The sequence below is a fragment of the Psittacula echo genome (assembly GCF_963264785.1).
Source record: "Psittacula echo genome assembly, chromosome: Z".
Classification (NCBI taxonomy): domain Eukaryota; kingdom Metazoa; phylum Chordata; class Aves; order Psittaciformes; family Psittacidae; genus Psittacula; species Psittacula echo.
In genome coordinates this window covers 97,773,737-97,797,653 of record NC_137742.1, presented here as the reverse complement: position 1 = coordinate 97,797,653, position 23,917 = coordinate 97,773,737, and positions in this window count along the sequence as shown.

Sequence of the window (23,917 nt, the reverse complement as noted above, 5' to 3'; positions counted from 1 at the left end):
TCACAAGTAAGTTTTCCACATTTTTTTATTCTTTTTCTTTATGCTTAAAATGATTTTCAGACAAAAGCACCCTTTGGTGAGCAGCATCTGTTCAGCACACTGGTTCAGTTAAATACTGCCTGATAACTAATGAAGCTCATATGTTTTCTACAGGTTTTTCTTGAAGTGAACTTTACTGTTACTTGCATTTAAATTTTCTAGGAGTATTTCTCTTCCAGAGAAGTATTCTGAACTAGAAAAAGTGGCAGGAAATGACCTACACAACATTTCCATGGTCTGAAAGCCTTATTACAAGCAAAACCCAGAAGACATCATTTTATTCTTAATCTACTAATGGATGCCTTATCTAGATGGAAATAATACCATTTTATAAGCCAGATAAATTGCTTAAATATAAACTTATCACTTTTAAAAATCATCTCTTGCTACGCGTTGCTATCCCCAGTTTCTAGTTAGGGAAACTGAGGCAGAAAGCAAGATTATTTTACTGAGGGTTCTCCAATTACACTTTGCTCTCCTTACAGTCCTTAATGCTTTGCAACCCCTGTTGGTAAGGTAAGCAGGGTTAGAATTCAGATTAAAAACAGGTACCTGCAGCCCATTTAACAGTACAAAACAAAGACATGCAATAGTCCCAGCTTCTATATTGCTTTCTGCATTCAGGTAAATCCTCCAGAATTCTTATTCATATGCCCCACAGATCCCAGAAACTATTTCCTTCTGATAGAAAGCTATTGAAAACAATAAAGACCTCATACATGAAAAGGAACCTGTTAAAAAACGAACAAGTTTCTCAAGTAAGTGAAGGGACTGTGTGGCTCAGGGGAAGGTTATTGAATTTCAGAAAGCTTTAAATCTAAGACACCTTTTGAATCCATCCCAGATTCACCGTGAATGAAAACCATTACTGTCGTATATGCACAGAGGTATGTGAGATGAATTTGGTGTCTCAATCTAGTGTTTTTTGAGCAGTCATTCAGATCACAAAGTCACTATGACATCTTTCAGTACTGGCATCCTTATTGATGGAATCAACAGGATTTAATGGCCATGAAGACTGAACTACCTTCGCTCTCACTTCAGGCATATATATGAGGCAGGAGGAGTGTTTGTGCTGATAAACAGAGAGATCTGAGTTTTCAAGGCTGTCAATCTGGCATCTTCCACAAGAAGAAAACACACTAAAAACAAAGAAAGGAGCAGTCCAGCTCCTAATGAACCTAATAATGATGAATAACTTGGAAGTTCATACTTAATATCATTCATATTTGTTTAAAATAAAAGGCACATGCCATGTTTTCAATGTCCCAATTCTCAGTCCTTTTTAAAAGAATCAGCTGTATGTGGAAAAAGAAAAGACAGCACAAGTATATGTGTAGCACTCTACTGAAATAATATTGTACTGAAATGATAAGACACTCTTTGCACATAGCAGTTGGAAACCCAAATGTAACATGTTTCTGTATTTCAAGCAGCTCAGGCACAACAAGCATCTAACCAGAATGCATAAGGAGCAAAAGTACTTCCATAGACTGAATGCTTCAGTAAAATGAGTCATTATGGATGGGAAACACATTAATTTTTAATTTTTTCTTGACAACCAGATTCCTAACTGTTGAAAAATTCTTCAGGAAACTTGGTGAGATTATTATGACATTTCATAGTAACTCCACTTTATAGGAAAAACTGATGGGTGAATCTCAAAATCTGGAGACTTGTATTACTCTGCTGAGTAAGCATCTGAAAGTGAAAGCTTTACTTTGTCATGGTAAGAACTTAGTAAAACCGCTTTAATAACTGAAATGGAAATGGAAGATCATTCCTTAAGTGCTTGCTTTTCAGCAAGAGAATACTTCAGATTTTTTTCTCTTGAAACAAAGAGATATGAGATGGAGTATGAGATGGAAGGGGAACAAACTATCAACCACTTCATTTTCTTCACAGTTCACTGGGACAAGCAGTTTCAAAATATTTTTCTTTGCAATGCTGCTACAAACATTGAAAACAACTATGCAGAAATTTTCTAAGGGAATCTTTTATTTCTGTTATTACTGGCTTGCTTAGAAAATATTGTACAAAAAATATCAAAGGAGGATATTTTTCAAGACTGATACTACAACCCTATTTTTCAAGCCCAGCAAGTGTATCCTATATGTATGAGTTTCAAGTAGGCTATACACATTTATATGATTACGTGAACAAATTGCTGAAACTTTTCGTATGTTTCCAACATTTCAGACAAAGTCTTGCTTCATTAAATCATTTTGGTTTTGGGCTTGCAACACTACAACTATATATGTCACGTGTACTTGACGAATCCATTGCCTAAAGTAAGTAAGAAGACATATGGTTTCTATCACAATTAATACGTATTCTAGCAGTCAGCCAGTGTGTTACATCACTGCAAAGATACAAAGGACAGCTTGACAAAAGATGACCTTTCTGTCACCCACTCATTGCACTGTTCAATATATTGGCCTGGAGGCTATGAACTGGAGACTCCAACTCCATGCAATGATTCTTTCATTGCATGAAGGTAGCCTAAGAGAAGAAGTTGCCTTTCATAAGCTAAGTAATAAAATACCATTGTAACAGAAACATATCTGAACACATCTGCTTGACAGTTTCATCTTTATAATGCTCAGCCTTTCCTTCTTTTTTGCTTTTCCTTCAGTTTATTTTGTGCAGTTTTCTAACCTGCAACACTAATTTCAGAGAAGAGTTGCAGCTTATCTGTTGGAAACACTAATTAATTATAAACCAGAATCTTCTAAAATTTATCACATTTTGATCGAAGAGTCCACACAATTAACAATACCTACTCCCCTTCTGCATTCTTGTTGGTTCCACTACAATCAGTATAATTCACGAGTAAGGAGACTTACATTTTGCCCTTATTAAACAGAAATAATTAGCACACTTGTGTGAGTTACAGCATTAAATTCCACAGAATTTTCACAGTCCTCTAAAGGATAAAAAGACATTAGTAGAAATCAATGGATGCTACAGCACCAAATGATGCACTTTTAAAAAGTGCATCATTATGGCAGGGAGTAAAACCAAGATTTCATCAATTAGTTTTCTTCCAGTATCTCCTCCTTCTGAAGGAGCTAAGATATGCAGGCCACTTATCGGAGGAAAACAAACAGAAACAAGCTTGTAGTTGTCATCAACAGTAAGCAATGACAGATGCACAGGTCAAAAGTTCAGATTGTGGTTCAAGTGAGCTTGAACCACAATCACTAAAGTCAAACGAAGTCAAAATGTCCACTGTAACTATGGCCTTGGGTTTTGATCTACCCTGGTAAGGAAACTTCCCCATTTGGTGGAACTTACTTTATAAGACATTATGTTTAATCTGTAGCAAATGCATATGTTCAGAATACACACATCTCTACTCTCACTGTTCCATTGCTGCTCAGTGCTCATTGCTATGGGACAGTCTTCATCAGAAATCTCTATAAATACTGCATTATACCAATTTATCTTCTTCCTAATAAGCATAATCATACAGCACCAAGGAGTGCATGTTTGATAATGTACAACTAAAATACTGACAAAGAGGCTTACAAGTAATCCTTTTTAGTTTTTCAGTGACAAATTAGTCATATCTGAAGCAACAACACAAAGCTGTATTTCAGGTGGCTGCCCTCAGAAACTGCTACAAGTAATCACATATAAGTAAATCAGGGCTAACACAAATGTTAATATAGTCTATACTGTATTTGTGCTGACAAAGTTCAGTAACAGAGCATGATATCTGCCCTTCCAGATTGCCAGTATTAATAAACTGATAACAATATGTTTCCCTGGATGGTTGTTCTCTAGAGATAAAGTTAAGAAATTATTCATGTAACACTGTAGAAGGTAGAAAATATTTCCATTTAATGATAAGTATCTATACATTCCTGTCTGAATGAAGTAAACCAACCCAAACCAGGTAACATACATGTACAGCATCTGTGAAAATGAAAAATGGTTGCATGCAGAAGGACCACTGTCTAGTGGTCCATCACAGTGAATTGCTGAAGAGGTCAATAAGATTTCAGAGGCACTGTTAGGCTTTAAATTAGGATTCACATCATTTAATAGAGGGTTGTCAAAACGGGCATGCATAGTCTTTGGTCTGTACTCCAAGACGATGAAACACAACACAAAGCAGCCTTGCGTCAAATAAATAAGCCCACACATGCACTACAAATGCTAAAAATCAAGGCATAGTCATCAGACAGAACAACAGATAAAAGTTTCTACAGCTATCTCACATACAGTGCATTGGAAAAAGGGAAAGGCACTAGAATGTTTTGCACCATTTTATGTCTATGAGAACTGTAAACTACTGTAACACAGTAACTGAGTACAACATTCCCGTAAAAAACATTGCGCTCACACAGAAATGTCTTCAAAAGGATCATACTTGAGAAGAAGAATGAGGCAAAAGAAGAAGTAGTGAGACGTCACTTGGAGTATTGTGTGCAGTTCTGGTGTCCTCAACATCAAAAGGACATGGAACTGTTGGAACAAGTCCAGAGGAGGGCCACAAGGATGATCACGGGCTGGAACACCTCCCGTATAAAGATAGGCTGAGAAAGTTGGGGCTGTTCAGCCTGGAGAAGAGAAGGCTGCATGGAGACCTCATAGCAACCTTCCAGTATCTGAAGGGGGCCTACAAGGATGCTGGAGTTGGACTCTTCATTAGGGACTGTAGTGATAGGACAAGGGATAACGGGTTCAAACTTAAACAGGAGAAGTTTAGATTGGATATAAGGAAGAAGTTCTTTACTGTTAGGGTGGTGGAGCACTGGAATGGGTTGCCCAGAGAAGTTGTGAATGCTCCATGCCTGGCGGTGTTCAAGTCCAGGTTGGACAGAGCCTTGGGTGGCATGGTTTAGTGTGAGGTGTCCCTGCCCATGGCGGGGGGTTGGAACTAGATGATCTTAAGTTCCTTTCCAACCCTAACTATTCTATAATTCTATGAAATTTAGCAGAGCTGAACCCCACAACTCACATCCTTCAGTTTCCTGGATGCTCTACATTATTTACTTAACCCTAGTTCTCAGTTCAATTCTTTCTGAATAAGTACACAAATTTGTGCCAAATCAAGAAAGCTCTCCATATATCAATCCAGAAACATTTGCAGCACCTTGGTAGTCTCTGCTCTGTGTTTCCTATTAAAGGATCATGGGATTAAGGACCTTTATCTCAAAGTTTACTGGCTCTTCTGCATTTTTTCGTTATTGTATTATACTTGTATTACGTTTTTGCTTAGGCACTGAGGCTATTAGATATGTGATGCCAAGAAATGGAACTCATTCACCAACATTAAGAAACACATTTAGAACACATTATGTATTAAATCTATGCTTACAATACAGAAAGTAGCTCTTCAGTGTTTATATGACACCACACCATGTAAATCAGTCTTTACCCCAAGAACAATACATATCTCATATTCTTGTCTTTTGTCTCTGCCTTTCCCTGAGCTTTCAAACTGGTTCAATAATATTTGAACAATGAAAAAATATATATATATAATCATTCTGTAGCACATAATCTCACCAATTTCCTTTACTTCAGTATTTATGTTTGTTTTCACATATACTCTCTGCAGCTCTGCTCTCTTGCAAACTCAGCAGCTAAAACCAGTGCTGCGCAAGGTCTGGGTCTGTTGCCTCTTTTAGTCCATATTATTAATGCATTTGGTAGTAGCTAGGAAACTTCAGGCAGTGAATTGTACTCATGCTGGATTCACTACTGAATTCTGAATTCAAATGACCAAAACATTATAGGGCGTAGTTTCATATCTATGCTTCCTATGTGGGAATCACATAGAATACTCTACCTAAAAATATCAGAGATTTTTACTGAAATTAATGTGAACCTTGTTGATTCAAGCATTCCAGCTTTGCACTTGCACTTCCTTGCCTTCATACTTCTGCTCCTGGATGTGATCAATTAGGCACATAACATGAAAAAATACCATCCTAATATAGTTATTCTTTTTTTCATATAGGGCCCACTAAATACCCTGATAAAATCGGAGCTGGCTGATATTAAATGAGTTTCTCAGGGACTCTGGGATTACAGATCAAGAACTACGACCTTCACTAAACTACCTGTTTTGACATAAACAGTATTGGATCTATGAGAAAAATCCATTGCAAAGTATTCAATGCAAGCAAACATAACCCAAGAAGTGAAAGGATATCACTGCAGCTGATTCATTGCTATCATGACCATTGCTTCAGATGTCTTCATTCACAGACTGACCTTCACCTTAAAAAACAATTTCTTGAGTACTTAAATGAACTTTGTTAGTCAAATGTCTGAAGTATTTATCAAATATTAATATTCATATCTGCCCCACAAAAAGAAGAAAAAAAAATCAAAACAAAGCAACCTCCCCCCCCAAAAAAAAAAAACACCAACCCTTACTTCTATGACCTGCTTTAAGCTTCTATTCATCGCACATGCTTTTAACTTTAGCACTTCCACCTGTGCACAGGACAATTACACAGCTTAAGGAGTAATTGCTTCTTTCTCCCTATGTATAAAGCTCAGTGGTATGCTGCAAGTTTTAGGTTCATCATCTATATAATAATTAAGGATACAGGTAGGGAATAAAAGCCTACATTTCTGTAAGGAAAAATAATTGCATGATGAACCTATTGTGTACAAGACTAAATAGCTTCTTTTTCCCCCCTCTTTTGTACCGGCGAAGAATCTGAATGATATCAATTAGCAAAATAAAGGAGGAATTTTGAAGGTACTAATATGTTTCACTCACCACAGAAGAGGCATAACATATACAGATAAAGAGATACACAGTAGAATCATTCTTTGGCTTGACAGTGGCACTGTCACTCTGCTGCATTCTACAGCTCCCTCTTAGCCACTACTTCTTGTTGCTCTCAAATTAGAAATCAGCCTGGCAGAAGGTCTAAATCAACACAGCAAAGCCATCCTACATGAATTCGAAATAATCTATATCACCTGAGATCAAATACTGAATCTGGACTGAATTTAACCACTTGCAGCACTTACAGATGGCTATGTCATGCAAATCCAAGTCTAGTGATATTCTGCAAAATTGTCCCTGTTGCACTGAGTTTGGTGTTAAACACACATCTCAGTAAACGCATCTATTTTTGTTTGCTTGTTTTGATGCAATAAAGCACTGAAAATTGGAAACTTGAGGAAACAAAAAGAAAAAAATTGCAAGCCTTTAATTTACATAAATTGGAAAATGATCTGAATTAGACATGTTTTTTCTTTATAGTTGTTAACATTCTACATGTCTGAAGACTTTATTCTTGAAGTGGTTTGTCAGAAATAGACATTTCTGAAGGTCCCTCAAGGCATACAAGTGCACTTCTAGAGAATTAGGCACAGCTTTGTTTGAAAGCATCTTAAATTCCTTTCATTTCAATGAGAGAAAACTGCCAGGTACCATGTAATATTAATTTTGCACTGATCATCCATGATGGAATCTGTCAGTAATATCCATCCTTAATTCAAAGTAAACAAATTTTATTTTCTTTTTTCCTAAAACAGACTACCCATCTTGATTTTACTGCTTCCAGAGATTATAAAATAATATAAGCAAAGAAAACAGGTAGACTCTGTTTATCCATGGGCAATTGCATAGCCTTGCAAAATCATTTTGGTGTCTCTGTAGCCGCTAGTCTACAATGTGAACATAAATTACATTCTTTCAGGTTAAAGGTTGGAAAGTTTGTTCACCTAAAAGTCCATCTTCTCTGACCTAGTCCTTCACTTTTTCTGGCAGAGTGCAAATGCTACATTTAAAGCCTTTGTTTAATTAATTGCAAAGAAACTGACATAAGAATTTTAAACTGTTCATGTAGATACTTGAAAGCAGCTCCCAGTGAAATTTCTGCTCTCACACCAGTATGTAAGGGAGTAGCTGTACCGACATCAGTGAAGGTACTCTAGAAATTCATCATAGTAACATAGGTCAGATGGTGGTCCCTGGGCTCTATAAGATGTTGACCTATTCAGAGAAAGGTCAGTTTGCTGTAGAAGACAGTTTATAAGTGGAAAATAACCTAACATATGCTGATGCTAAACGGTTTTGATCTAACCAGGATTATTCAACACACACATGAACTAACAGAAACAAAGGTACCCTGAACTGCCTGAAAGCTGATCTTATATTGTGTGAGATTCTGCAACCTCAGACATGACATCATTAAAAGAATTTAACTCAGCCTCATTTGCATGACACTTGAGCAAAAGCTATCAGTTTCTTAAAGCAGAAATTTCCATTCCTTAACATGTATATGTTGTTACATGCTTGAGTCAGTGGTTTAGTTTCAGTGAATTCTGCAAGCATGTAAATGGGCACTTAACATACAGACTTCACTTGAAAAAACAAACCAATCAACCAACTCAAAACCACAACACCCCAAACCGAAAGAACTGTGATGAGAAACAAGGACAACTATAATGCTTGCATCCTTACACCTTGACACAAATCTCTATGAACTGTCCAAGGTCCTGAGAGCCGTTCTCAGCTTTTCATCGATTTCATATGCAAAATTAGTTGCTGAGATTCTTTCTGTTTCAAATAAACCATGTGAATTTGGATATTTATTTCATATTTTTATGAAGATTAAATGAGCAAGCTGACAGCATAACTCACACTTTACTGATTCAGTGCCAGTGCTAGTTAATGGAGAAGCTGATTCTCATTGAATGTATGACCTACTGATACCCCAAAGTAGTTCTTGCTTCAAATTCCTCCAAACACACTGAATTATGTATAGCACAAAACTGTCACTAATGCATGGCAGATCTGCAGTTTCTATACCTATGTATCTAGGTGTAAATATCTATCAACATCTCTGCAAACATATCGATGCAGTGAAATTTGACTAAATACATCACCACTAGCACATTGCTTTAATAAAACCGTATGTCCTTAAGTCTCTCAGAAAACATTATATGCAGATTTACTGGGGCAAATCATTTAATCAGTAATCTGATTAACTGTAATGTAGTTACACTGGTGACGAGTTTGGTCATTGTTAATCTAGTGTGCTAAGGTTGTAACTTACTGACCCTTTTCATGTCATTAACCACTGTTTTTGAAGGAATATACTATGATAGAGTATTTGTCTGTAGATAAGCGGTATTTTTTTTTTTTTTCTGCAAAGTATGAAATCTAAGTCTTCCTTAGATATTCAAATAAAGCTTTAAAAGCATCAGCCATGACAATTTTATAAATATTTTCTAACTGCCCCATGGTTACTGGCACTTACGTGTTCCAACATTAAGAAATGATAAGAGACTTAAGAACAGATACACTGTGAGAAGATATCTTCTTAAATTCTTTATTCAATCAGGTGTGAAACAGTATAGTATCTTAAAAGGACACATTTGGTAGCATGAAAGACAAGTGCAGTGAGGCTTGAGCTTGCTGAATTCATTGCATTCTTCAGCCTTAGAGCTGCAAATAGATTATTTTTTAACCTATCAAGAGGATGGCAGGTATTCTGCAAGCAACTGGCATTGTGAAGCAATTTAAATCATCTCTTATTTGTTAGCTGTTTTAGTGATTGCTAAACTGCATGGGTTAAGTTTCTTACAGGCTTTTGGGGTTTTTTTATTTCACTCAGTAACTTCTAGAGTAATAGCTTGCATTTCCAAGACTGACACAGACAATGCCTCCACTGCTCAAAATGGATTTGAAAGCACAGCTTTAGGAAAGCTGGAAGCTTGACTTTAGAAGAGTTTGCAGGGTAGGTTAAAATGTGTCTATGGTAAAATACAGACATAGCTTTTGCTTTGTGAACAGCAGACCTGCAAAACTGCTCTGCTTAGTGTCCAGGAAATTACTGCAGTTATCTAACCAAGTCCATCCCAGACTATTACAGCCAGAAAATATCTCTTTCCATCTCCTGTGTTTTCCTGATTTCTTGGAACAGGGAGTGCTGGAAGTCTTATTCAGCCTCACGGTTTTTTTATTAATTATGTTTATGAAATGGATTTATTTTGAAAACTGTATAAAGTTGTTTATCATTTCAATATGGCAACACTTTACTATGAAAAAGTTATTGAATTCTGCTGAAGTCTTAAACTTTGCATGGTTTTTTAATCGATGTATATCATTTACCTTGTTTTGAAATTTGCACTTAGTACACAGACAGATGGATGCACTGAAGCATGATATTAATCAAAAAGAAATCCAAAAATATGCCACAGCATACGGGCATCTTAAGCCATCCACATACTTGAGTGCGCGTTTCCAATCTGGGCAGAGAATTAGGAATCCCCTTGGTTTCACATAGAAGGCTACACACATTTTCATGCAGATAGAACACTTTACATGATATTTATCAACAAGGAAGCATCCTTCATCTAGTCTACTAATGTGGCTTGTTCTGATGCTGCAGCTTCTGATGCCCAAAAGGCTGTTGCCTCCATATGCTCACTTGTAATTGCCATGACAAAATCTCTGCTATGAATAGACAGAAAGGGAACACAGTCTTGAGCTTCACACATGAAGAGGAACAAAGTTGTCACTTTGTAAAGGATGGAAAGACTGGTTCAGATTGTCACTATTTGCCACTGGCAACCAATCTTTGGCTCTGGTAAATACAATAGGAATTCTAAAAATGCAAATAATACATATACAGAGACATATTCTCTACATGATATCTGCCAAAAATATTAGGGAGTCCTCTGCATTTCTTAGAGTGTAATTCTCCTTGCAGTTTCCTTATATCCTCCTTATATCAGAAAGAAAATACAAAGCATGTACTGAATATATGTATAAGTATGAGCTTTAGAATTCATGTATCTTTTATAACAATTAAATTGCAGATATTTCTATACATACACACTTTTCTATGCTTACGGTTAGTACCAATGCAATCTACTTGGGCCAATTAATATGGTATAAAAATACAATTATTATAATAGCATAGTTGCGAGCATTGCATTTTAAATGCTACTGCCTCCTGAGTAATTCTGTGCCTGACTACACCTTCTTTTTAGTGTTCCTGTTCAGACAGCAGGTCCAACCAGTAATTTCTTGGTTGCCAGTACTAAAGGAATTTGTTATTGAGTGTGGTTTTCACCTCACAGACTTGGTAAATAATTTAATTATTATCCACCTGACTTCTAATGACATGAGAGGTTCAAGCAAGCTGTATTTTTAACAGGAATATTTTACTACAAAGGAAGTAATGGGCAGGTGAGTATGAAGCTGCCCTTACAGAGACCACAAGAATCAAGAGGTAATGCAGATTAATGGGAGGCCAAGATTGCTTCTTTCCTTGTGCAATGCCTGCAAGAGCCCAACCCCATCAGAAACAGATGAAAACGAAACTGTATTCCCTGTGAAATCATGTGTTTCTGACCACCCACATTTTTCCAAGTGAAAAGCAAAAAGTTCTATTCTTTGCTTTACTGAGATGTATCTTATATGACTGTTCACTATGTCTGCTTTTGGTTTGAACCCATCCTTTCAAAGCATTTCTAAAGCTGTTTTTGTGTCCCACAGATCTTTCAGGAGGCCTTTGTTTGGTGACCACACACGCTAACAACTGCATTTGGATGTATCCATTTAGAAACATCTCTTTTGCCCTGGAATTAGCTAGCCCACCTCCCTGTGCATAGTAGGGGAAGTAGGTTTTGTATTTTGAAAGTGCAATAAACAGGTTATGAAACTGAACTTACACAAATGCCTGTTGAAAACCACACGATTGACTCCATTCATGCTACTGGGCTCAGGAACCAACTCAGGGAGCAAAACGTCTGCAGTGTGGGTAGAGACTGATAGGACAGAACAGTTGCAAACATAATCATAAACTAAGACTGTTATGCATCACCTTTACCCCATGGCAGCAGCTGATATCCACATTTCTGTAACCAGACGGTTACCCAGAAGCTTAGCACAGAAAGCAAAATCCTTTCTTGTTACTGTTCACCACCCAGAGACAGAATAAAAACAATGGGCCTGGTAGTGCCACGCTGGAGACTGAACATCAGTGTGGGCTCCTTCACCTATTGTACTTTTAAGACTGTATCCAAATTCTTCTCAGACATAGTACTCTTAAAGTTTAATGTTTGAGCATGCTATTTGTATTTCAGCCTATTATCATACATGACCAAGAATTCTTATATGTGTACTTCTCTGACGGTATGAATTGTGATAGATTTTAACATTCACATCTTGCAGTCTAGCTTCAAGCTTTTCTCACACTTGATTTGTATCTCATGTCTTAGTGGATAACAAAAAAGCACTTGTATATGAGCTATGAATTTTATGTGGATTCTTTTTACAATAAACCCCATATTCAAAACCAAAATTACACATAAACAGTATCTGATGAGCAGTCAAATCAATGTCCAAATAATAACTAAAAAATGTATATTTTCAAAAAAGTAAGACAAATTAATATAAAGAGTATTATGAATCCTTTGAAGCACAACAAAAGGAGCCATAGTTAAAATTTAACAAGTTAGAATCATTAGCTAAACAAATTCTGACAGCCTAGCTTTGCAGTTCCAGTCACACATGCTCAGAACAAAGACTTGATATGTGAGGCAACTTTAATAGGTCCCTCTGCATATGACTAATTTTTCCTCAAACAGTCAAATTTTTTTTATTTCATATTTTACTCTGGATCATGAAATGCCACATTTTATTAGTCTATGTCACTCATATGAATTGTTAAAAGAACAGACTAGCATTAAGGGAAGAGCATCTCATCATTACCATGCACACGTGGGATGACAAAGGAATGTGTTAAAATCTGGAATAGTAAAAATTATCAAAAGTAGAACAAGCAAGAATAGAATATAATCTGCTTTCCTCTAAAGTGCATTCCAAACTGCACATAGGTAGACAAATAGCAATTGCAAGAATTTGTCCAGAAAAGTCCTTTTTCGCATTTTCACACTCAGTAAACAAAAAAATGGTAATATACACATATATATATATAGTATTCAGCTGGGACAGAAAGGGCTTTGATAAAGATATTAAGGCTCATCTGAGCACAGAAGTTTGTTCTGAAGTTCATACAGATACAATAAACTTCCTGCAATGGTGCATTTTTATGACATATCCTTTCTCATAATAACAAATCCGTAAATAATTTCTGTTAACAGACAAGGAAGGAGTAGAAAGAAGCAGCAGTAGAAAAAATACAGGAATGTGAAGAATAAAATATATCAAATCTTAATATAAAGGCAATAAATATCAAAAAATTTGCCTGAGGAACAGGCAGTACAAACTCAGTTACACAGACTATTCAAAGAAAGAAATAAACCCAAACAAGCTACTGAAGTAATTATCAGAGCTCAGTTGTTTACCAACCTGCTCCAATCAAAACAAAGGATTTTCACAAAAATAAAACCACCACACTGCACTGGCAAAACCAGTGGGTGACGGGTGGAGGGTATCTGAGGTAACAGCAAGATGATCAACTGTTTACATCCACTCGATGTAGATATAGATATATTTTTATTTGGTTCTGCAAAAGAGTTTATCGAATAATGCTCTCAGCTAACAACACACATTTATACTGCAGCTGTCCTGTCTGGCTTTGCAGATTTGTCTGTTTCTAATTCCCAGTTTTACTTCCCGAATTCTGAAGACCAGTTAAAGTCTGAGGAGGCACTGAATTAAGTAAGACAGAAATCCTCTTCCTCTCACATAGTGCAAAGTTGCAGATGAGCATTGATTTAAATTAGGAGTCTCTCCAACTTCAAATTAAAGTTTCCTAATGAAGCGCTATAAAAATGATGGCCCTGAATGTAGATGTCTGAAAGCTGAACATTTCAAAACAGCAATGCAACACAAAATTATATGATTTTAAGATACTTAAATAGAGATGGAATGAAAATCCATACAGGTCAAAGACATACTTGCAATGAAAACAAACTAAGCCTAACTTGTGCTGCATGGTAACATATGGCCCGTAGCAGAGGGGTTGGAGCTAAATGATCTTAAGGTCCTTTCCAACTCCAGCCATTCTATGATACTATGATTGTGTTTTATATTACTGTCACTTCCCGTGACATTTTTATTAGGGTCATGTTTTAAAACATAGGACTTTGAGCTTCCCCAGATACTCTGGTATACAGAGACCCCATACAACTGCAATATCCTTATTTCCCACTCTTCTTCCTCTGCCATCCCTTCAAATCTTACTTACTCTGTCCAACCTGTGGACAAGAAAGGTTTCCTCCACTACCTGTGGAATACACCAGAACTAGACAAAACTTGGACCATCTGCTCTTTTTTCTTCTGTTTACAAAAATAGATATAAAAGCCACTCAAAGAATTCAGTAGAGTTGATCCTACCTTTAGGAAATCTGATATTGGGTAGTGAAGCTTTTTTGCCCAACATACAATCACAACTCTTATTAGGAATTATTGACACCTGCAAATTACAATATATAGACTTCTACTGCTACTGGTTAGCAAAACCCTTGCTAAATATTGCAACACAATTAGGGTCAAGTGCTATTTTATGTTATATGCTAACTCTATTATAGTTGCTCTCCAGACTACTTGTCTGGGCATTTGCCTAAGGAGAAAACACAACAGATGGATAGAGACAGAGATGGAGATCTACAAAAAATTAAGCAGACAATGTTTTTCTTGTTACCACTACACCATGATTAAATAACTAGTCTTAAAAGTTGAAACATAATCTCAAGAGTGCGTTTTTTGATGGCCATCACATCAGACACAAAACAGTGATATAGAAATGTCAAGTGTATTAGGATCCAAAAACCTGTTCTCACTGGAAGAAAGAAATGGGAGATTTTTAAGTCAATCTATTACTTGATAGATCTACCTATCAATCTATCACCCCCCGCACCTTCGCTGAAAAAAAGAGCTTGAAATGCATTCAAAACAAAGTAACTGTATCCACTTAGATTTAGTGGGGTGGAGGAAGGGGAAAGAGTCTAAAGTGAAACTGAAGTTATATGAAGCAGGTAAAAACAACAATTCCTAGCCTTGGCTGAACATGTGCAGAACAATTTGGCACTTACTCAGCTACATTTGCATTCAAGTCACACCCTAGTATTTACCTGCAAAATGTTCTAATTAGTGACACATTGTTTCAAACCTCCTTGTAAGCAGTCTTCTGTGGAATGCTGTGGTTTTCCCCCACAGACAGATAGTTAGATAAACAGGAGTTAAAAAAAATACATCTTTCTTACCTTTCCCTGGCTCTCCATATTGCAAGCAAGACTTCCTAGAGAAGAGGAAGAACGAATATGATTAGATACTCCTGAATCAATATAGTGATTACTGTCCCCACAGACCAGATGGCAAAAGCAAAGAAGAAAACTCATCCCTTAATTTTTAAACACCTTTACTGACAAAATTTGCACAAATCAAGAAGCATGATTATACTTAAGTGACCCTTACAAATGGTCCATTACCCCATCAATCTCATCTGGGAAGAATGATTTCCCAGACCCAAATCTGGCCAGCAATAAAATCCTGAGATTGTGAGTAGACCATACAAACCAGGCCTCTCAGAAATGAGATATTATGACAAGTATGAAGGTCTATTAAGTTGATCAACAGCAAATCCCTTGAAGCCTATGACTTCCAAACTAGAATTGGAAATGAACAATTATTTTAAGTGCAAGCTGTATTTGGATCCAGCACACATGTAGTTCTGCCCCACTTCGTGTTTATTCTTTTAGCAGGCCTGAAGATGGGAGAATTACTTCTGAAGCAGACTCTACTGCTTGCATGGCAATGTTACATTTATTGAGAAACACAGCTTTTTTTTTTAAATTACATTTTCCGCAAGAAGTTACATTTTGAATTGAAGTTCAGTCTTCCTGCCTTCACCTTAGAGGCTCTACTTAATTCTGCTCTTCCCTTACCACTTGATTTACTCTCTTCTCTCTTCAGCTTTCACCTGTATCACTCCAAAAGCAATTTAACATAATTAGGTGTCCACCTCTCCCAAAGTCACTTCTACATTCTTACCGTTCCCTTCTCCAAAATAAGACATTTCTTGAGCTACTTTACTGGGACTACTGTTCCCTCCACATTCAACCTGAAGGCTTAGCATTTTGCATTCACTCTTCAGAGTTACAGTACCATTTGTTTGGAATCCTCCATTTCATCTATTTATCTAATTTCTGTAAAATTTCATTAAGCTAGGCATTATTCTCACTCATGCACATTCAGGTTCTGTTGATCACTGTAAAATTTCCTCAGGGAAGCAATTCGTATTTTCACTTACTATTATATCTTACCTTTAAAAACAACAAGAAGACAGATTGGGGCTTAAGATGAATGATCAAGTAGCTCACGTTTTATAAAAGCTAGTTTGCTTAATACTAATAATGAAGAGGTGTTGACAATTTAGGCAACAATTTGTAAGATTAAGAGTGAAATGAAATTACTATGATTTATTCTAGTGCTGTTCTGTGACTGTATTTCTGGAAGTTAGAGGTAAGAAGTCTGTACCAGAGAAAAGGAAAATACAACCTGAACATATTAGCCTTTCCAGGACTAAAATATTGTTTGCAGATCTATAGTTATCTGAAGATACTAGTTAACTACTGTGACTGAAAGACAGTCTCACAGATATTGCTAAACGTATGTCGGCATAACTTCCCTACCCAGGGCTCATGACTAACCCCAATCTGAAATAACTTCATCTTCACAGTGGTACTTGAAACATCTCTAGTTAGAGTTTCTTTAAGGAACTCCATAGTACAGATTCTAGATGTTTTAATAAAAACCTAGTGTTTAGCATTCTACCCCAAATGAACCACTGTTCCTCCACCATTAGATGAAAAATCTTTTCAAGTTGTCATGTCAAATAGCTGACAGTAATTACATTTACACCATTTTCTTTATCCCATTTTCTCACTGTAGGCAACCCTGTACCATGCGGCATCAAGAGGCAAACAGAAAAAACTCTGCAACCTCTTTGACAAAGAATATTTTCAGCAAACACACTGCACGAACATGAAATGTCAGGATATCAAAGACTCCCTGAGGAGTTCAGCAAACAGATCTAAAGAAATCCAAAGAAGTGATTATGAGTCCTTTTCAAGACTAGCTAGACCCTTCTTTAAAAATCTGCAGTCTGAATAAAGAGTCAGTTGCTTATCCTGAATGACCTTCCTGAAAAGGCAGAAAAGGGGAATGAGGAATAAAAGATGAAGTTAAAAATAATTCTGCCTAATTTGTGATAGTATTTCCATGTATCATTAGTGTTTAGATACTTAGCAATTTCGTTAAGATACTTAACTATTTCATAAATACATTTATAAAACATAAATGCTCCTTCATCACCCAAACATATGTGCACTACTCAAATATAAATCAAATAAGTACCTTGATATTAAGATTTCTCTATCAAGATGAAGCTGAGTATTTTTAAATTCATGCATAATTATACAGAATTTGTGAACCATCACTAATCTGAATACCTCTAAGACATATAGATGGCCTATCAAAAAACTGATTCTGCTTATGTTAAGTAGGTTTTGTTTAACTGGTCTTAATTAGCACAACATGGAGATACACGAAAACTTGAGTGCTATCTCTTCGCACTATTTTAAAGCTTTCTACTCTAAAACTGAAATTGAGTTACCCCTGCCTATCCACAGGCTATGTGCTCTGAATCCTGGTTATGTGCTGAGTAACAACTCTGTTCTACCAGGCAGCTACTACACAAGAAAGTGAACAAAAGCCTACCGATCTTGGCCAACATCCTGACTTCTTCCTCCACATTCAGCATATCTTCCTTTCTGCAAACATTTTCTCAGAAACCCCTCCTCACTGACAAAATCCAACAGTTTGCAAGATCTGGTGGTCCCATTTTTACGTTTCATACCTTATGGTGGTAACTTCCCAGCTGGTAAGCTGGAGCTGTTCAGCCTGGAGAAGAGAAAGCTGTGTGGTTGATCTCACAGAGCCTTCCAGAGGGCCTACAAGGATGCTGAGAGGTACTCTTCATTAGGGACTGTAGTGACAGGACAACAGGTAATGTGTTTAAACTTAAACAGGGGAGGTTCAGGTTAGATATATGGAAGAAGTTCTTGACTGTGAGGGTGATGAGGCACTGGACAAGTAGCCTGGAGAAGTAAATGCTCCATCCCCGGCAGTGTTAAAAGCCGGGTTGGACAGGTCTAGTGTGAGGTGTCCCTGCCCAAGGCAGGAGGTTTGAACTTGATGGTCCTTTCCAACCCTAACTATTCTATGATTCTATGAATCTATGATAGTATGATATGAGGCTTTTCCCAAGAACCTTAACATCATTCAAGATCTTAAAAAAAGTTTGGAGGATTGTTTCCTGTTTATCTGAAGTGTCAATTTTCAGAAAAGATGATTTTAGAAATGGGAGTCAATCCAAATCCACTCCCTAGAGAACTGAGAGCGTGTAACTACAATGAACACAACTGTGGGAAGCAAAATTGTATCATTCACCCCACTCTGATGAAACTGTTAGAACTTTCCCTGGAATTTCAATAGCATATTTGAACCTTCAGCCCATCGCATAGTTCAAAGGAACAAGCAGTCACAGATATGTAGGAGGACTGACAGCTTTTTTCATATGAGTCGAGAAAGCCATCTTTGACTATTTTTCAGTAACTAAAACTGTATTCAAAAAAATACAATGTATCAAGTAAACCTATCCACTTAGGAGAGACTGAAGCACTGTGAAAGATTCAGAAAAACAAAATTATTCAACTAAGCATAGACCCTTCTTTAAATTTGGCCAATTACCTGTTGCTGATAGGAAAAAACCTCTCAGTACTTTAACTATCAAAGACTGTTAAAAAACTAAATATACACAAAATAGAGCTCATCAGTATATTCAGAGAGAAAAGAACTGCTACCATCTCATTTAGCAAGCAGAAGGGCACATGCTCAGCTTTTTATAATTACACGTCACTCTGTGAGACTGTGCACATCCCAGCTTGTTCTTCTGTGACAGCAGTAAACACGGTTTGATGAAAACTGCTAATTTAGAAATTAGGCACCAAAAATAGAACCTTAATCTGCCACTCCAGCAAGTATGACAACATAAGCGATAGATTAATCTGAACTTTCCTTCAGCAGACTAAATGGTCTCAACAAGGGGTGTGCGACAGGCAGGTTACAGATGATGATCTTAATGAACCACTACTTTGCCATGTAGTTCTAGTAACATCCTTCACTTTATTCAGTTTCAACTAACTTAAAAGTAACAAAGATTTCCATTCAATCTGGTGCATTTAAAATGAGCATTTCTTCTCTTTTAGTGAAAGCCTGTTTGCTTCCTGTCCCATAAGTCGGTGACAGTTACTTCCATCATCAGTGCTGGAAATGCTTTGTATGGCACTTTGTACAGCCCTACGTTAGTATTAGGAAGTAAAAAAATAAACACTGTCCCTTTATAATCAAATATTTAATACTGAAAGAGATCTGCAATTATGGATTTCTGCACTGCAGTAATTTTGTCAGGAGTGGGCTCAAACCCATTGACATGGCTGCACAAAGAATCACCTTACTACTGTTGTAGCAGAGTCAGATTGCAGTAATTCCAGAAAATAAATTCAGAGAACACTAGAATGAATGACCCTAAAGTGCATGCATTATTTTACTTACACATGCCCTTGTTTGGTGAAGTGCTGCTGTATTTTAGTGTCAGTGAATGCTTACTCCAAGAAAAAAAAAGCATGCATCTTCTTTTGGTAAAATTAGTAACACTCTCCTAGAGTAAGCAATCACTAACATGCGAACTGTATTAATTTGATTATTAAACTAATATTAAATAAACATTGAAGGCACTGGTCAATAAAAGCGAGTGGTTCCTTTGTCAATATTAACATAACTGTGTATGTAGTACCTATATAAAAAAACTATGTGTGTGTATCTATCTATCTATCTATCTATCTATCTATCTATCTATCTATCTATCTACCTACCTACCTGCCTACCTATCTATCATCTATCTAATCTATTTATCTATAATAGTGAAGGGTATTTCAAAGTTATGACTGTATTTTGTATTGCTTCCTGGGTTTCTGAGGAAGCATGAAGGGCAGTCTTCTTCCTCACCTGCAGATGAGCAATTCCCTTCCTACTTATCTGCAGTTTCATATTGTTTCTCCTCTACAGCATGAAAAACTTGCACAGAAATCATTCTTTATGATATCCGAGAGATACAGATTCCCGAGACACACAGAAAATGTATTCACAAGAAGATACATTCATACAACACAAGTGACAATATCTCATTTCTGTACACCCTGAGCCACAAACCATGACTACTGCAGGCATCCTGAAACAGGGATGGAACCTCATTCACTTTTATCCCTCTAGCATAGCCACACAGGCTTATAAATGTTAGAACACAGTTAACTGCAACCCAACACTATACATAGAGGTTTTCTCCCAGTCTCTGCAAGTTTAGCCTAAATTCAATATGTTTCTACTGTAGGCTATGTTTACTGAAATAAAGCTACATTCAACTATGGGCAACCTGTCTTTGAACATATGCTTTAGGCAGCAATCTAGCAGAGAAATGGGCGACAAGCTGTGAGACTAAACTTTTATCATCGTCTCTATAAATCAAGATGAAAGCTATAGACTTCCTCCTGTGGACCTCATACAGCCTTGAGAAAAAAGTTAAAATATTTAGATTGAAAGAACAAAATAAAAAAAGTGGAAAAAGAACAACTCAAAATAAAATTAGTTGAAGCATGTGTCCAGTCCTTAGTGCAGCTCCACTTCCCAAGAATGCATGTTTTTATTTTTCTAAAGATATATTTGACATCTATGACTTATTAATAAGATTAATGATGTCTGTCCCATCCAGAAGTGTTTTTTCTTCAGCTCCATTTATGTTGCTAGCACAGACTACAACTCAGAATGCATTCCCACTAAACTGACTACAGCAAGTTGTAACAGCACAGCTTTAGTGCAGCAAGTGAGACACGCTATTTGATAATTCTCATCTGTCAGCTAATTAAGCAATTTATAGGATGTCATATAGGCAGTTATTATCACCTGAAGTCCCTGAAATATGAAATCCATACAGATTCCATTAAGTTTCCAACATATACAAAATTACCGTAGATAATGGGTTTGGTACTGATGTTTTTACAGTAGCAATAAATTACTTAACCCCTGTCCCTTGTGTTTTCTTTGGAAGATCAAAATTCTTCAATACATGGTTAAAAGAGACTGCAATTCTATTGTGATCATGCTTGTATTTTGTAGTGGAAATACTAAGGAATAAAGATGCTTAGTGACTCACCAATAGGCAGAATGAATCTGAATGAGAAACCACACCTAGCAGAGTGCATCTGTTTGAAACACTTTACCCCTTGCTTTCCTCAGGAGAAGAAAACTGAACTAACAGCTACTACCTTTCAGCTGTCACCTGCCTTCATGCCACAGGTTGTCATCTCTGGAACACAACCAACAGAAAACAGCACTGCCTTTGACTTAGCTCAGTTTACAATCAGACAGGTTATCTTAATCCCTCAATAAAGATGAACTGGAGTAACTGGGCTCTGCCCTCTTATGCTGATCCTCTCATATGGATAGATATCTCTTGCTGAAATATAATGAGGCATAGGGAAAGGCTGTTAACAATTTAAACATCTGCAAGTTCAATGGTACTGTAGGATGAAGAATGTCAAGAACACACTCCTTTTATATTTACATGATTGTGATTGAAAAATATAAAAGGATCATCTCAGTCATACAAGAATTTAGTGTACCTTTCTGCACTCGTACTTTTCCACTTCTCCTCCCTTGTTCCAGAAACTACTCACTTTTGAATCTACATTAAATGATAGTCATCACTTTTCAAGGTTATTTACATTCATCAGGAATACTGTACACTGTAGCTAAATGAGGTGATTAGTCTGAGGAGAAAGAACATGGCACAAATAAGGCTTTTAAGAGACCCAAAGGTTTTGACAGAACTATGTCTCTTCCTTTATTCACCTACCATTCTCTGAACACACCAATGCCCATTTGTCTATACAATGGGCTCTGTCTGGATACATTCACCAATTTGTATACATTTTTGGCTTACTGCTTAAGCTACACCTTCCTGTGTTATCATTGTTTTTTTGTTATCTGATAAATAAAAGAAAAAAACCTTACACCGAACACTAGCATTAAATGTAGAAGCTGCATGTAGGGAAATGATCTACACTCAAAAGAAATAAAGGAAAAAAAAAAAAACATACTTAGAAAGGAGATGTCCCCTGAAATCCACAAAGCAAAGCTCATATCTAATACAATGCTCTCACTCTGCTTGCAAAAATCCCATTGATCTCACTAGGTGATCCACTCAAAGTGAGAACTGCTTATTAGAGTTGAGCTTCAATAAGAGGGAAAATTTGTCCTTCAGACAGAACTATGATCAAGACATAAGTTTAGACAAAAAGGAAACAGAAATATGTGGACAAATACTGTATTTGCACAAACACAGGGGGTAGCAAGATAGTGAATGTGAGTACCTTGAAATGACCTTTACATCGTTGCCCGGGCAAAATTGTGTAGAAATGTAATGTGAAGGAAAAATTTTGTACAAAAGGGATATACCAAATTATGAAATTTTGTACAAAAGGCATATACCAAATTATGAAATTCATTACAACAAGAAGTTTAAAGAGAAATTACTAAAACAGTTTTGTCCTTATTTTTTATCTGCTAGTTGTCATGTCCTCTTCTGCTATCTCTCTAGTACTCTACAGGTTCCAGCCTTTCATTTAATTCTCTGCATTGGAAATAATGAACAACAAAAAATCATCACACTTACCACATTGTCTCATAATGAAATAAAATAAAAGAGCTGTAATATCTCTCTGAATTATATTCCTGTTAACATGGCTTTGATGGAACATACGCTTCCTAGATCCCCTATATATTTCTTTGTTGAGTTTGAGCTTTCCTATTCAAAGCTATTTATCATAGCCTTTTCAGACTAATAGTAATATGCTAAAGAGCTAAGTACAAAGTATTTTAATATTAATCTTCCTGCCTTTTAAGAGCATTATGCAAGATTTTTTATCTCCTGATTTGACATGGGAAATGATGGGCACATGCCAAAACTATTCCCAACATATAAAAGAGGCAAATGTTCCCTATTTAATTTCAAGATGAGCCATTTTTCATATCAAAATTAATATGCACACATATCTTCTTCTAGACAAATCTAAGCAAGATTCTGTTTAGGCTGTACATGAAGTCTTCCAACATCAGATAAGAAGAGATTCATTGTCATATTCCTATTTTATTTCTAACTCTTGCCTAGTGGGAAAGCATAGAGGAGACAGGTGATCCCCTGTTTGGTGGTTTGCATCAGGGCTTACTAATTCCCTGAGACAAAGCCTCCTGAAGAAACAACATTCTTGTTTCTGTTTTTGTTAGACTTAAGTATTTGACACCATGTTTCGAGCTACAAAAGGTTAACCTACCCCTATCAACAATTTTAGAAAAAAAAACCAAGCATTCCCAAAACACACTCTATAGATTTAGGGTTTAATTAAAGAATCTCTGTATGGAAATAAAATATTCAAAGCCTGCCTAATTCTAATGTGTAAAATTATAATATAAAGATAAATATAAATTCTAATTCACAGTGCGCTGCTGAGGCCAAGAATCCAGGGATGTCTGTGAGACCAAGAGTAAGTGCAAGAGTGAGGTCACAAAGCTTTGGAGGAAGTTCTGTTTTTTTCTTCCTTTCATCACTGTAAAACTAATACGCTTGGCAAGTACAGCTCTATCCCACCTTTGCCAGCTGACATTAAAACAAAACAAAAAGATAGGCTTTAGCTCCTACAGATGTTTCACAGCTGTCACGCAACTGGAAAAATTCCACCTTGTCAAAATAAATTCAGTAAAACACTGGGTTTAGTAGCCTTGACAAAATGCCCTCCATAG